The sequence below is a fragment of the Pristis pectinata genome, chromosome 32 (genome assembly GCF_009764475.1).
Source record: "Pristis pectinata isolate sPriPec2 chromosome 32, sPriPec2.1.pri, whole genome shotgun sequence".
NCBI classification, from domain to species: Eukaryota; Metazoa; Chordata; class Chondrichthyes; order Rhinopristiformes; family Pristidae; genus Pristis; species Pristis pectinata.
In genome coordinates this window covers 839582-852218 of record NC_067436.1, presented here as the reverse complement: position 1 = coordinate 852218, position 12637 = coordinate 839582, and positions in this window count along the sequence as shown.

Sequence of the window (12637 nt, the reverse complement as noted above, 5' to 3'; positions counted from 1 at the left end):
AACAGGGTATCAACTACTCACAATGCTCCAGGTGAGACCTTACTCATGCCTTGTACAACTGAAGCATAATGTCCTAACTACTATATTCAGTGTCCTGACTAGTGAGGTCCAGCGAGCCAAACGCCTTCTTCACCACCCTGTCTACCAATGATGCCAATTTCGGGTAACGATGTACTTGAACTCCGTGGTCCCTCTGTTCCACAACACTCCCCAAGGACCGACTGTTCACTGTTAAAGTTGTACCCTTGTCTAACTTAGAAAAATGCAACATTCCTCACTTACCTGAATTGAACGCCACTTGCGATTCCTCGGCCCACACGCAGCTGATCCAGATACCCCTGCCGTTTTTATTCACCTTCACTGTCTATGATGCCACGCAATGCCATCTTCAAATTTACCAGCCAAGCCATTGTCATCCAAATCGCTTGTATAAATGACGAACAACAACAAGCCCAACACCGGTCCTTGTGACACACCACAAGTCACAGGCAGCCAGCACGATAAACAGCTTTTGCCCATCACTCTCTGCTTCCTGCCATCCAGAATAGTGTGCTCCAGGCTTCGCTAAAGGGTTAAATCCTCTTTCCAGTACACATCTCCTTCCTTCCTTCTGTACTCCTTCAGTGACGCAGTTCCCCTTGTCATCGTAACCGCCGCTCCCCGTCCCCGCCTGTTTTAGCATATCATGTCTCCACTACAACTGGACGCTTGCTTGTCACAGCATCACCTTCCACCTACCACTTTCCCAAAGAGCAGATTCTCACCTATCGGTGCCGATCCCGTCGTACAGAGAAGCGCGCGATTGTTCACCAGCGATAGATTATAAAAGGACCTCCTTCCACTTACAAGTGTTTCATGGTGAATAACCCACGACAACCTGTGCACTTGGCTCGTAATTTCATACAAACAAACTGCGATGTTGAGTTCCGTTTTCAATGGATTTGGTGTCAGTCTGATGCACTGTTGGCTGAACCCCTCCGCACGTATTCGCCACGTAACGAGGAACCTGGTGACACCTCTGCGGAGAGGCCTCGGCTTTCTTTCCCACACGTGGGATAGGACGTGCTTCACACGTTATCCGGTTACAAACCCTGCGGCCCATTAATGTAGAAATAGCATGAGTATTGACGATAATCATGAAATGAACAAATGTCCGCCTAATTCCTGTTGCAACTTTGAAAGAACCGTCAAGTTAAACACATTTTACACAATGACCGACATGCTTTAACAGCTATGAACACTTTAAAATCTGAAATGAGAATTCCTTGGGCAAAATTATGTTGGAATAGATTCATCAGTCGCTGTTATTCCCGGCACTGTATCCTGGACCGCCCTGAATTCCTGTGACTGTGAAGAAGTTTCAGAGCAGGATATAATGGAATCCGTGGGGAGTGTATGAGCAATGGAAAGCAGATAGCAATTCAATTAGGGTCACGGAGTCATCTGTATATACAGAACAGAAACAGGAAGTTTGGAGCAACCCGCCGTGCCGTCCAAGACGTCAATCCGAGCAAGTCCCATTTTCCTGCGTTTGACGCACATATATATCCGCGTACCAGTCTCAATGTCTTTTAAACATTGTAATTTTACACGTGTTTTCCGATTCCTCTGTCACCTCGTATCATACACCCAACACACTCTTTGTGAGCAGGTTCTCCCTCAGATCCCTTTTAAATCGTTCTCCTTTCACCTTAAACGTATGTCCGCCAGCTGTGGACCACATGCCCGAGGGAAAAGACCTTGACAATCCACATTATCTGCGCCACTCATGCTTTTATTCAATCACCCCTCAGCCTGCTATCCTCTGGGTAAAATGAAATGTCCCAGCCTTTACAGCCTCTCCTGAAGGTTATAAAATTATGAAAGGCATACAACGGGCAGTCAGCCACTAACTTTTGGAATTGGAATTGGAATTAGTTTATTATTTTCGCTTGTACTGACGTACAGTGAAAAAAGTGTCTTGCACACCATTCTTACAGATCAATCCATTAAACAGTACATTGTTGTAGCACAGGGTAAAACAATACAGATTGCAGAGTAAAGTGTCACAGCTACAGGGAAAGTGCAATGCAGGTACGCAATATGGTGCAAGGTCAGAACGAGGTAGATTGTGAAGGCAAGACTCCACCTTGCTGTACTTGGGAACCATGCAATAGTCTTATTACTGTGGGATAGAAGTTGTCCTTTAACCTAACGGTACGTGCCTTCAGGCTTTTTATCTTGATGGGAGAGGGGAGAAGAGAGAATGTCCCCGGTGGGTGCGGTCCTTGATTATGCTGGCTGCTTTACCAAAGCAGCGAGAGGTGCGGACAGAGTCCATGGAGGAAAGGTTGGTTTCCATGATGTGCAGGGCTGTGTCCACAACACTCTGCAGTCTCTTACGGTCCCGGACAGAACAGTTGCCTTCGCAAGCCGTGATGTACCCAGACAGAATGCTTCCTATGGTGCGTTGATAGAAGTTGGTGAGTGTGAAAGGAGACATGCCAAGTTTATTTACCCTCCCGCTGAAGTAGAGGTGCTAGTGACCATTCTTGTCCGTTGCTTCTACGTGGTTAGACCAGCGTAGGCTATTTCAGATGCTCACTCCTCGGAACTTGAAGCTCTTAACTCTCTCGTCCTCAGCATCGTTGGTGCAGACAGGAACATGTGCACTGCCACCTTCCTGAAGTCAATTTGTTTTGTTGACATTGAGGGAAAGGTTGCTCAAGGTTTCTCGAGGTAGAAGTGTCGAATACTTGAGGGGATAGGTTTCACAGGAGTGGGAGTGTAAAGGGGATGTGAGGGGAGCTCCTTTACACAGAGATTGGTGGGTGCTTGGAACACGCTGGCAGAGGTGCTGGTGGAAGCAGATGCCATAGTTCCGTTCAAGAGGCTCCGGGATGGCGGGATATGGATCATATGCATGAGGGAAGATGCTGTGCCTTGGTAACGGGGGTGGGGCTGGGGGGGGGGGGGGTGGAGGATTGTCAAAGAAGTAGCCAAAGTGCGAGAGACCCAGGGTGGATTGGGGATAGTGGAAAATGAACACAGCGGAAACTTGACGATGATACAAAAATATGACGAGGAAATAGTGATTCTGCAACGGGACAAAGATATACTGGGTAATTGGGCGAAAACCTGGTAAATGGTGTTTAAGGTGAAGCAGCGTGAGGTGATGCACTTCGGTGAGAAGAATCAAAACGAGATCATTATCCAAATGGAGAGACACTGCAAATGAGTGTTCAGGGAAATTTAGCTGTGATGGGGCATAAATCACAAAAAAATGTTAGTTGGCAGGTGAAACAAGTAGTTAAGAAGGCAAACGGTATTCTGGCTTTCCCTGAGATGTGTTGCAGTGTACAAATGGGGATGTTCAGACCATTGGGCTGCAGGCTACCAAAGCCGAAAATGTGGCGCTACATATATAGACTACGATTAGCCTTCAAACTGCGATTGTCTTCGGGCTTCTCCTCCGTGACGGAGACAGACATATCCATGTAGGAATGGGAAGGCGAGTTAAAATTACATGCAACCGAAAGCTAAGGATCAAGGTTGCGGACAGAGCCCCAGCATTCAGTAAAATGGTCACCGAGTTTACGCTTGGTCTGGCAGATGGAGAGGAGGCCCAACCGTGATCATCAAATTCAACAGACCGGGTTAGAGGAAGTGCACGTGCATATGTATCTCACGTGGAAGGGCTGTGTCTTGCTCCAGATTCCAGCAGCTGCAGCCTTTTGCCTCGTTTGGAAATCGTACATTTGCTTCACTCCTCCAGGTCATTGTTGCAAATCGGAAACAAACCCTCGTGCCTTATTTACTATTCCAGGGAACAGACCACCATGTCGTGGTTGACCAAACCTTGAAATGGATCTCACTCAAGCATATTTTATTTTTTCAATGTACCGGCTTCATTCGGTTTTGAACCGGGAAAGACAATGGTGATGCTTCCCGTGATTTGGGTTCTCTTGGACCAGGACTGAGATGGGAACAGTTTACTTCGTTCAGAGTGCTGTGCGTCTTTGGAATTCTATGCCAGAGACCGTTGTGGGAGCTCGGACACATATTACCCCTGAAGAGGCTATAATAGGTGTTTAGGTAGCCGACTATACAGTAGGCAGGAGATTAAAGAAAGGAGATAACGTCAGGACAAAGAGAAATATCAGGAATGAGTTTATGGAATGGAAGGGCGGCAGTTGCAGTCTGTTGGCCCTTTCCCTGCGTCAATTTCCTTTGCTCACCTGTTCACATGGCATTTTTTTTTGATGAACGCAAATCCAGATAATCATTTTGGATACTTTCTCGCATTGTTTCAATGTACTTTCAGAGTTTTAGGAATATAAGCTTCAGGATTGGCCTACATAAATCAGGGCATTGAATACACGAGCTGGGATGTTATGTTGAAATTGTACAGGACGCTGGCGGGGAGCAATTTGGAGTATTGTGTACATTTCTGGTCACCTTCCTCCAGGAAGTCATCAATAAGCTTGAAAGAGTGCAGAGAAAATTTACACGGATGTTGCAGCGACTTGAGGACCTGAGTTATAGGCCAAGGTTTAATAGGTTAGGACTTTATTCGCTGTAACGCAAGAGAATGAGAGGAGATCTTATGGAGGGATACAAAATTATGAGGGTTATAGATAAGGTGAATGAATGCAGGCTTTCCCCCTCAGGTTGGGTAAGACTGGAACTAGAGGACATTAGTTGTGGGTTAAAGATGAAATATTCAAGGAAAATCTGAGGGGGAACTTCTTCCCTCAGAGGATGGTGCAAGTGTGGACCGAGCTGCCAGCGGAAGTGGCGGATATGGGTTCAATTGTAACATTTGAAAGAAGTTTGGATAGGTACATAGAAGGGGTTTGGAGGGATATGGTCCGTGTGCAGGCAGATGGGACGAGGCAGCAAATCAGGTCGGCATGGACTGGATGGACCGACGGTCCTGATTCCCTGCTGTAGTACTCTATCTTCAGAAATATTCTGACAGTGGTTTCTCGGAAGCATGTTGATTTCACAATCCTTCAAATAAAATTTACTGAGTGAGCTCTTCACAGAGGTTTTGCATGAATTGACCTGTCTTTATACGTTATTTGATTTATGCAGCAGCATTCCCTGTTCGCACATCTATTTGCGACGCAACGATGATAGCTAGTGAAAGATACACCTGATTTCTATCGAAATACTTTAATTGTAAACAGGATGTACAGACAACCAGTTTGCACGCTGCGCAACATATCGCGACACAGAGCAATCAGTCTCTGTCAGACTTGCGGTACCATATGCTCTCTCGCCAGAGCTTCAAGGTTTTCCCTTGTTAGCGTCACTTCGTTGTTGAAACATTCCCTGGCCATTCCTTTAAAAAGCAGGTCATGCAGAACATTTCGACGGCATATGGCAACAATTTGAAGAGTTGTAGGAAACCATGAGGTGATAACGTTGCAACGAAGAATGAGAAAATGAATTATTATTTGAGTGATATGCACCTGCAAAATGATCTGGTGCAAAAGGATTCTTGTGCTCCGGTGAAGGAAATACAAAGAGATTCAGTCAGAGAAATAATCAGGAAGTCTGATTGAATGTGCGTTCATCGTAAGAATATGGAGACTAAAATTAAGGAACTTTTGATGCAGAGCTACAAGCGCAGGTTTGCAGGACCATACTTGGAACTGCGTAACCGTTAACAAATTGTGTGATTCTATTAGAGACAGTGCAAAGAAGATTCACTGTCCATTTCTGGTGCAAGGGTTTGAAATATGAAGAGAGTTTGAGCAGCAGATGCTTCTACTCACTGGACGGAAGAAGTATGAGAAGTGGTATGAATGAAACGATAGGGAAGAGCCAAAACAAATTCAGCTTCCTTATAGTCAAAATCGATTGGATTTGCAATGAGCAACAAAGTAATTGCAGGCCATTTAAATACAAACGTTGATTATGCTTTACATAAAGGAGAATACCAATCACCTCTCAGAAACGTGGGGAACACCATGTCCAGTGAGATGGAGGAGCCGAATGAAATCGCTATTCGGATGGAGATGTTATTCGCTGTAATGAAGGGATTAAAGACCGACAATCTACCTTTAAAAGTGACCCGTGAAACTGGATGAGATTGTAAGCTGCAAAAAAGAATTAACGGGGGTTCAAGGCGATGCAGGCAGATTGCCCGAGTGAGACACAGCAGATCTAATGCAGAGTAATATATACGTGAAAGAATGGAAAAAATAGAACGGCACAATATTACTTCATTGGTCGGAACACTTTTGAAGTAGTTAGTGTTGTTGCCTCACGGCCCAAGCGACCGAGATCTGCCCTAATCTCTGGTGCTGCCTGTGTGGGCTTTGCACTTCATCCGTTTCACAGAGTTGTCTGCCGGTGCTCTCAGTTTTCTCCCATATTCCAAACGTGTTCGTTTGCAGATTGTGACTTAATTTATTGTTTCCGCTGGACTCGAATGCAGGTGGGTGGGTTCCAGGAGAATCATAGTGGATTTTATTGGCATGCGATACAGAAACGTTTACAGGGAATGCGCAAGAATGTGCAATGAGTTTATTCTGAGAGCCAAGGTAGATTCATTGGACTCCTTATATATCATTATGAAAGAACCTAAACAAAGTATGATTACATTGAAAATGCTATGGAAGAGCATTGAGTAAAAGTCAATATATTTGGCCAGTACAGTTCTGTGACTGGAAAATCGCGTCTGGCTGATTTATTGGACTTTGATGCGGTGTCACACTTTATCAATAAAGTCCAACGTGGAAGTGGTGATCTGTATAATGGACATGATGAGGTACCTCTTCAATAAGATATCGGTGACACGCTCATGGTGAAGAAGGCAACATATAAGCCGTGCAGCGGAGTAGGTGGGTAACAGGAAATAGAGTAGGCATAAACTGTTTACGAGTTAGCAATGTTGTCAAACTGGGATTGTTGCTGGAACCAGAACTTTTGAAGGCACGGAAGGTCTGGCTGCTAAACTTGCTGCTGATACAAAGATGGATAGAAACGTCTGAAGAACAGATAAGGACAACTGAAGGACACAAACAGCTTAAGACGGCGAGGATATATCTAGCAAGTGGAGTGTGGAATGCATCATCTTGGCAGGATTTTTCAACGAACATTTCTAAATGGTGAGTGATTGCAGAGGGGGAGAGGGGTCTGAGTTTCCTAGTGCGGAAGCAACAATAATCTGTCGGGTAAAAAGGAGTAACAGCTGCCCAGTACTTTTCTGCAACAAGCAGATGAGTAAATTAATCGAAATTGTCCTCATTTCCAGCAGAGTTGAACACTGAAGTGGGGGGGGGGGGGGGGGGGGGTGGAGAGGTGTTCTTCGATTATAAAGGCAACATTTCAGACCTCGCCTGGAGGATTATGGACGGTAATGGTCTGAACATTTCAGGAAATATCTGATGGACTGCACACAGATCAGAGAAGGTTTAATCTGGATTAACAGCCGTTTAGCTTCTTCGATTTCCGCACCACCCTCTTCCTTCAATTCTCACGACGACCCTTAATTTCTGTTTGATGTCACCAGCATTCTGATCTATCTGTGCGCAAAATCATGCAGATTCGAAACGAGACAGCACAGGACAACATCGTTCAGTGCCTTGTTCTGCAATTTCGTCTTATCATAATATCTGCTTTTGGGATGATTGCCTTTAGCGTCTAAATGCCATGCCTTTTGAGTTCTCTCTCTATGTGAGACTGTTAGATCTCAAAGGGGGGAATAAAAAGAACATATAGAAAATAGAGGCTGTTCATTTTTTATTCATAGTCTGCTCGGTGTTTAAGATAGATGCTGAGCTCCTTAAAATGGCCGCTGGGCCTCCATCTTCTGCAGTCGGAGCGCGGGAAACTCTTAGTGCGGGAAACATATAGCTCATTAAAGAAATAGTTAACCGAAATCCTAGGGAGACACTTTTGATTTAGTGTAGCTCATTAAACAGATGGTTAGCCCATTCCTAGGAAGACTCTGTTGATCTATTGTGTAGCTAATGGTCGTTATGGCTCGTGCGACTAATAATTTTGTAGCAGTTCTGTAGCTGATAGTTTTTATAACTGATAATCCAGGTGCCAGAAATTCTCAGAACTCATAGGTAATAGAGGGACATTGTGATGTTTTATAACTGTTAGCCTTGTAGCTAAAACCCAGTATTGTTTTATAACTGATAGTTCTGTAGCCTAGTACCAGTACTCCCAATGCCCATAGATAATTGGGGCAATCTCTGATTGAGTCAGGAAATGACTGCGGCGAAAGACAACTAGTTGTGAGCCAGGAGACAACTGTGAAAGGAGGCAAATGGTGAAGGATGATACTGTGAAGATAAAAGAGAACATGATGGTTTGTAACAATGTAGTTGAGCTATGAGAAAAGGTATAAAAAAGGCCCGCGAGCTTTGCTCGGGGGCAGTCAGAGAGAGCAGTAGTCAGAGGGTGACCGGTAACTGACTGTCTGACTGTCACAACTTTTGATTGCAAATAAAATTTTAACTTCTTGAGGAATCTTCTGCTTCTCCTGGTCATCTATTTATTTCGGGTAACCACGACATGGGTCAACTAATTTCGAACTTTGGAATGCCTGTTTCTCGCCGTCAGTGAACTCTTGTCTGCGGACAGTGGTTTCCAGCCGCGTGTCCAATGGATGTGTCCCGACGAAATGTTGTCCACAGTGACTAAAATCTGGGTCTAGTCCAGAGCAACCGTAGTATCAAACGAGAGTGTCTTAGACGTGTATAACAACAAAAATGTTGGAAGAAATTAAACTGCATTTATGAGAGTGGATATTTCCGTTGCAAATCCTCCGGACCCGAAACTGGCCTGCGATGTTGCCACTGGCAAGTTCACCGAGAAGTGGTTTTCGCAATTCTGAGCGCCCATGATCACAACTTTAAGTGACGATCTACTGCTGTGTACTGTCTCAGGAAGGCCGTGGTTGTACAGATGTATACCGCACGTGTTGATCACTGCTTTGAAACAGGGCACACTCTGATAGAGCAGGAGGGTGGCTGCTGTTTCGATCAGCTGTGCTCATGTTATAATTGAGTGTAATTTTTAAAAAGAAGTTGAATATGCTCCATGTGATTTGTCAGTTGATTACCACATTTTCGACACTTTGAACAAGATATCCCAAGGGAGGGCAGGTTGCACGTTTTATAACAATCCTGAACATTGCTATTAAATTGACTGTGATAACGTTTGTCGTGGGAAACAAATGGGTACGCAGTTGTTTTGGAACGTATTGAACGCTTATTCTCCAACCTGGCTCTTCATTTTACCCTCTGTTGCCAAAACTCCAACAGATAAGTGTAGCTGAAAAGCAGGCGATTGTCACGTTACCCTGGGCGGTCCATCAGCAACCTGGGCGTCCAGTGATCTGAAGCCTGAAACAGAGTGTGTGAATGAGAGGGGACACTGCACGAGGAACCAGAAGCCCGTGACCAATAATCCTGAAATTAATCACACACATAACTCCACATCAGCCATTTGACTCTGTTTACCAGACTGGAAGTGTGGGTGTATTGGCAGGGGTCAGCGGGTTGGTCTATTTCCAGCAGCTACACGGCAGACAATCACTATTTACAGGTGGTCAGCGGGATAAGGTCACTATTTACACTGGACAAGAGGGAGAAGGTCACTATTTACTGCTGGACAGCGGGAGACGATCATTTTGCAGGGGATCAGCTGGTGTGTCACTATTTTCGGGTCACTGGGAGAGGGTTACTCTTTGCTGCAGGTCAATGAGAGCGTCAAAATTTTCAGTGAGCAAGAGAAAGTGTGCCAGTATTTACAGGAGATTAAAGAAAGTTTCACTATTTACAGGGCGTCTGCAGCAGAAGTCAATATTTACATTGCGTCAGCGGGAGAGCGTCACTATTTACATGGGGTCACCGGGGGATGGTCACTATTTACATGGGGTCAGAGTTAGTGGGTCACGATTTACAGGGATCAGCGGGAGGGGGGTCACTATTTGCAGCGGTTTCGCGGGTGGTCAATATTCCAATGAGGTCAGCAGGCGAGAGTAGTAATTACAGGGGTCAGCAGGAGACGGTCACTATTTACAGGAGGACAGTGAGAGGTTAACTATTTGCACGGAGTCAGTTGGAGAGGGTCAGTATTTGGGATGGGAGGGAGGGGTCCCTATTTATTTGGGGTCAGGGGAAATGCGTCACTATTTGCAGGTTTTCAGAAGCAGAAGGTCACTATTTGAATGATGTCATTGGTCGGGTCAATATTACAGGATGTCCGCGCCAGAAGATAGCTATTGACAAGAGGGCAGTGGGAGAGGGTCAGTATCTATAGTGGGACAACAGGAGAGGTTCTCTACTTACAGAATGTAAGCGGGAGAGGATCTATTTACAGGGGATCAGCGGGACATTGTCGCCATGTACATGGGGTCAGAGAGAGATGATCACTATTTAGAGGGGATCAGCGGGAGAAGGTTAATATTTACATGCAGTCGGGCGGGAGAGGGTCCCTTTTTTTTTACCAGGAACAGTAATAATAGCAAGAATCGGATGATAAATTACTTGAATGGTCGCAAGTGCATGCGTAATTCCGAAATGTTACGTCATCTACAATTTCCAAAAGCAAACTCAGCAGCCCAGAAGACATTTCTCCATATTCCCGTAAATTCCCAGTCGGTTGTACCCAGATTCTGAACCATTGCTGTAAACCCGCTGTCTGCTGATTCCAGCAAACGCGCTCTCCTCTCCCTGTCCGTGGGGTTTCTGGCAGTACCGGAGGTGTAGCTCTCACTGACACTTGGATGCTTAATTGAATTCGACGTTGATTTATGGGAGAGGAATGTCCTCTGGTCAATCAGTCGGTCCCCTTTGAGACTGAAGTTCGTTATATTGTATGAGCAAGCAGGTTCGGTCAACTCTTTATTTCCAGTTCGTTTTCGCAATAGGATTGGGATGATTCACCACAGCTGACGGATGCCTTATTTTGCGCTGGAAATAATTATCTCTATCTTGCGTTCATCAGGTCAAAAGAACTGACCTTACATCGACAGACCTTGCACTTCCTAGTGGAACAAGGAGGTTCTCACTTTCTCCCCGATTGCAGAATATGACCTGATTGCACATAATGAAAAGCATAGTACAAGCATGCGTAAAGTTAGAGAAGAAAATTACCATTAGACGGATTCCGCACATCTTAACGTGTCCAATATTTCAATGTTGGTTTGAAGTGCCATTGAAACCAGTGTTTAGATGTATTTCGTGAACAACATTTGGGACTGATGACCTTTCCTCAGAACACCTCGGCTCCGACACAAATTCTAAAGACTAGCTGTGGCCTTTTGAATCTAATATCACCTCTATAAGATCCCGTGTGTTATACATTGTAGAGATAATTCATAATCGGTTCAGCTTTTGCAGGGGATAATCCTACGCAGACGTTTTTAACAGGACAGATTTATAGTTATAATGGGTCCGTGTCCAATTCCCTTGTCATGAACATTTTGTTCAACATATGGTCGCAGTGCACTGAGAAAATTTCGGCCCAGATATAATATTCCACAGATACTGTAATGTTACTAATATCGCAGCGAGATTTAACTCACTTATCATATCTTGAGACCGCTGGAGAAAATTATTATGTGGAGATTGTGATGGTCGGAATTCAGCTGCTTTAGAAAGCAGCAATGCTCAACACTAGACAATCTTAGCTTATCCTAAATTACCATTTCAGCAACTCGGGGCTTCCGTGGATTTAGACAGTGAACCGTTTCGGTTAGTTATTTGGTGCTTTGACTCTACAAAGAAAAGGTGTTGAGAGAAGAAGGGAGTGGAGGGCCAGCGACTGAACTGATACCGGCGTATCTATTGCGGTTTCCGCCCCGTCCAGTGGGTGTCGCCATCACTCAACAGATTGGGATTCCACAGCAACCTGATGGACGCTGCGGGGCGGGTTGCGGCGAACACGGTGTCCTCCTCCTTAGAGAGAGTGCATTGGAAAGGAAAAAGAGGAAATCCTGATGAATTTCAGAAATTTAAAAAAATAGTTTGGCCACAGCTGCAGTTTTTTTTAAAAAAAACATACAAAACTGAATAAAGTGAAAATCCGAATCACATATGCGAAGATCTGGAACGGCCGCATCAGTAGAAGTAGAAGTTATACTGGGTTTAACAATGACACTGAAACGATTTGCTGGAATAATTGCAGTGATGAAAACCTATCGTACTGTAGATAGACTAGAGAAGCCGAGGACACTCAGCAAGGAACAGGGAGATTATTAGGAGATAACATTAAAGTACTGGAAGTTAAAAAAAGGCTTTGAAATAGCAGACATGGTGAGGCCTTCCTTTGTCGCATGGGTCGAGAACGGAGGTATATGGAGAGGCGTAAATAATCAGCAAATTAGTAAAGCGATTTGATTCTGAACAGAAGGAGCAGGGTATGTAGCTGGTGCCAGAAGAGGAGGATTTAAACATCCAGGGTAAACACACATTTAAAAAGTATAAAGTCGGGCAGAGGACTGGGCCGGAAAGTGGTGAAGTGACAATCGTCCTGTGGAACAGAGAGTGTGCCTGAGGCTCTCAATGAAGACATGACAATGGTCTGTGCAGACGATGTCTGAACGGAAGTGTGGGGCAGTGAGGACAGGTTAAAAATAGACATCGGTTAGCGAATAGACCTACGTCACTCAGTGTGAGCATATCAT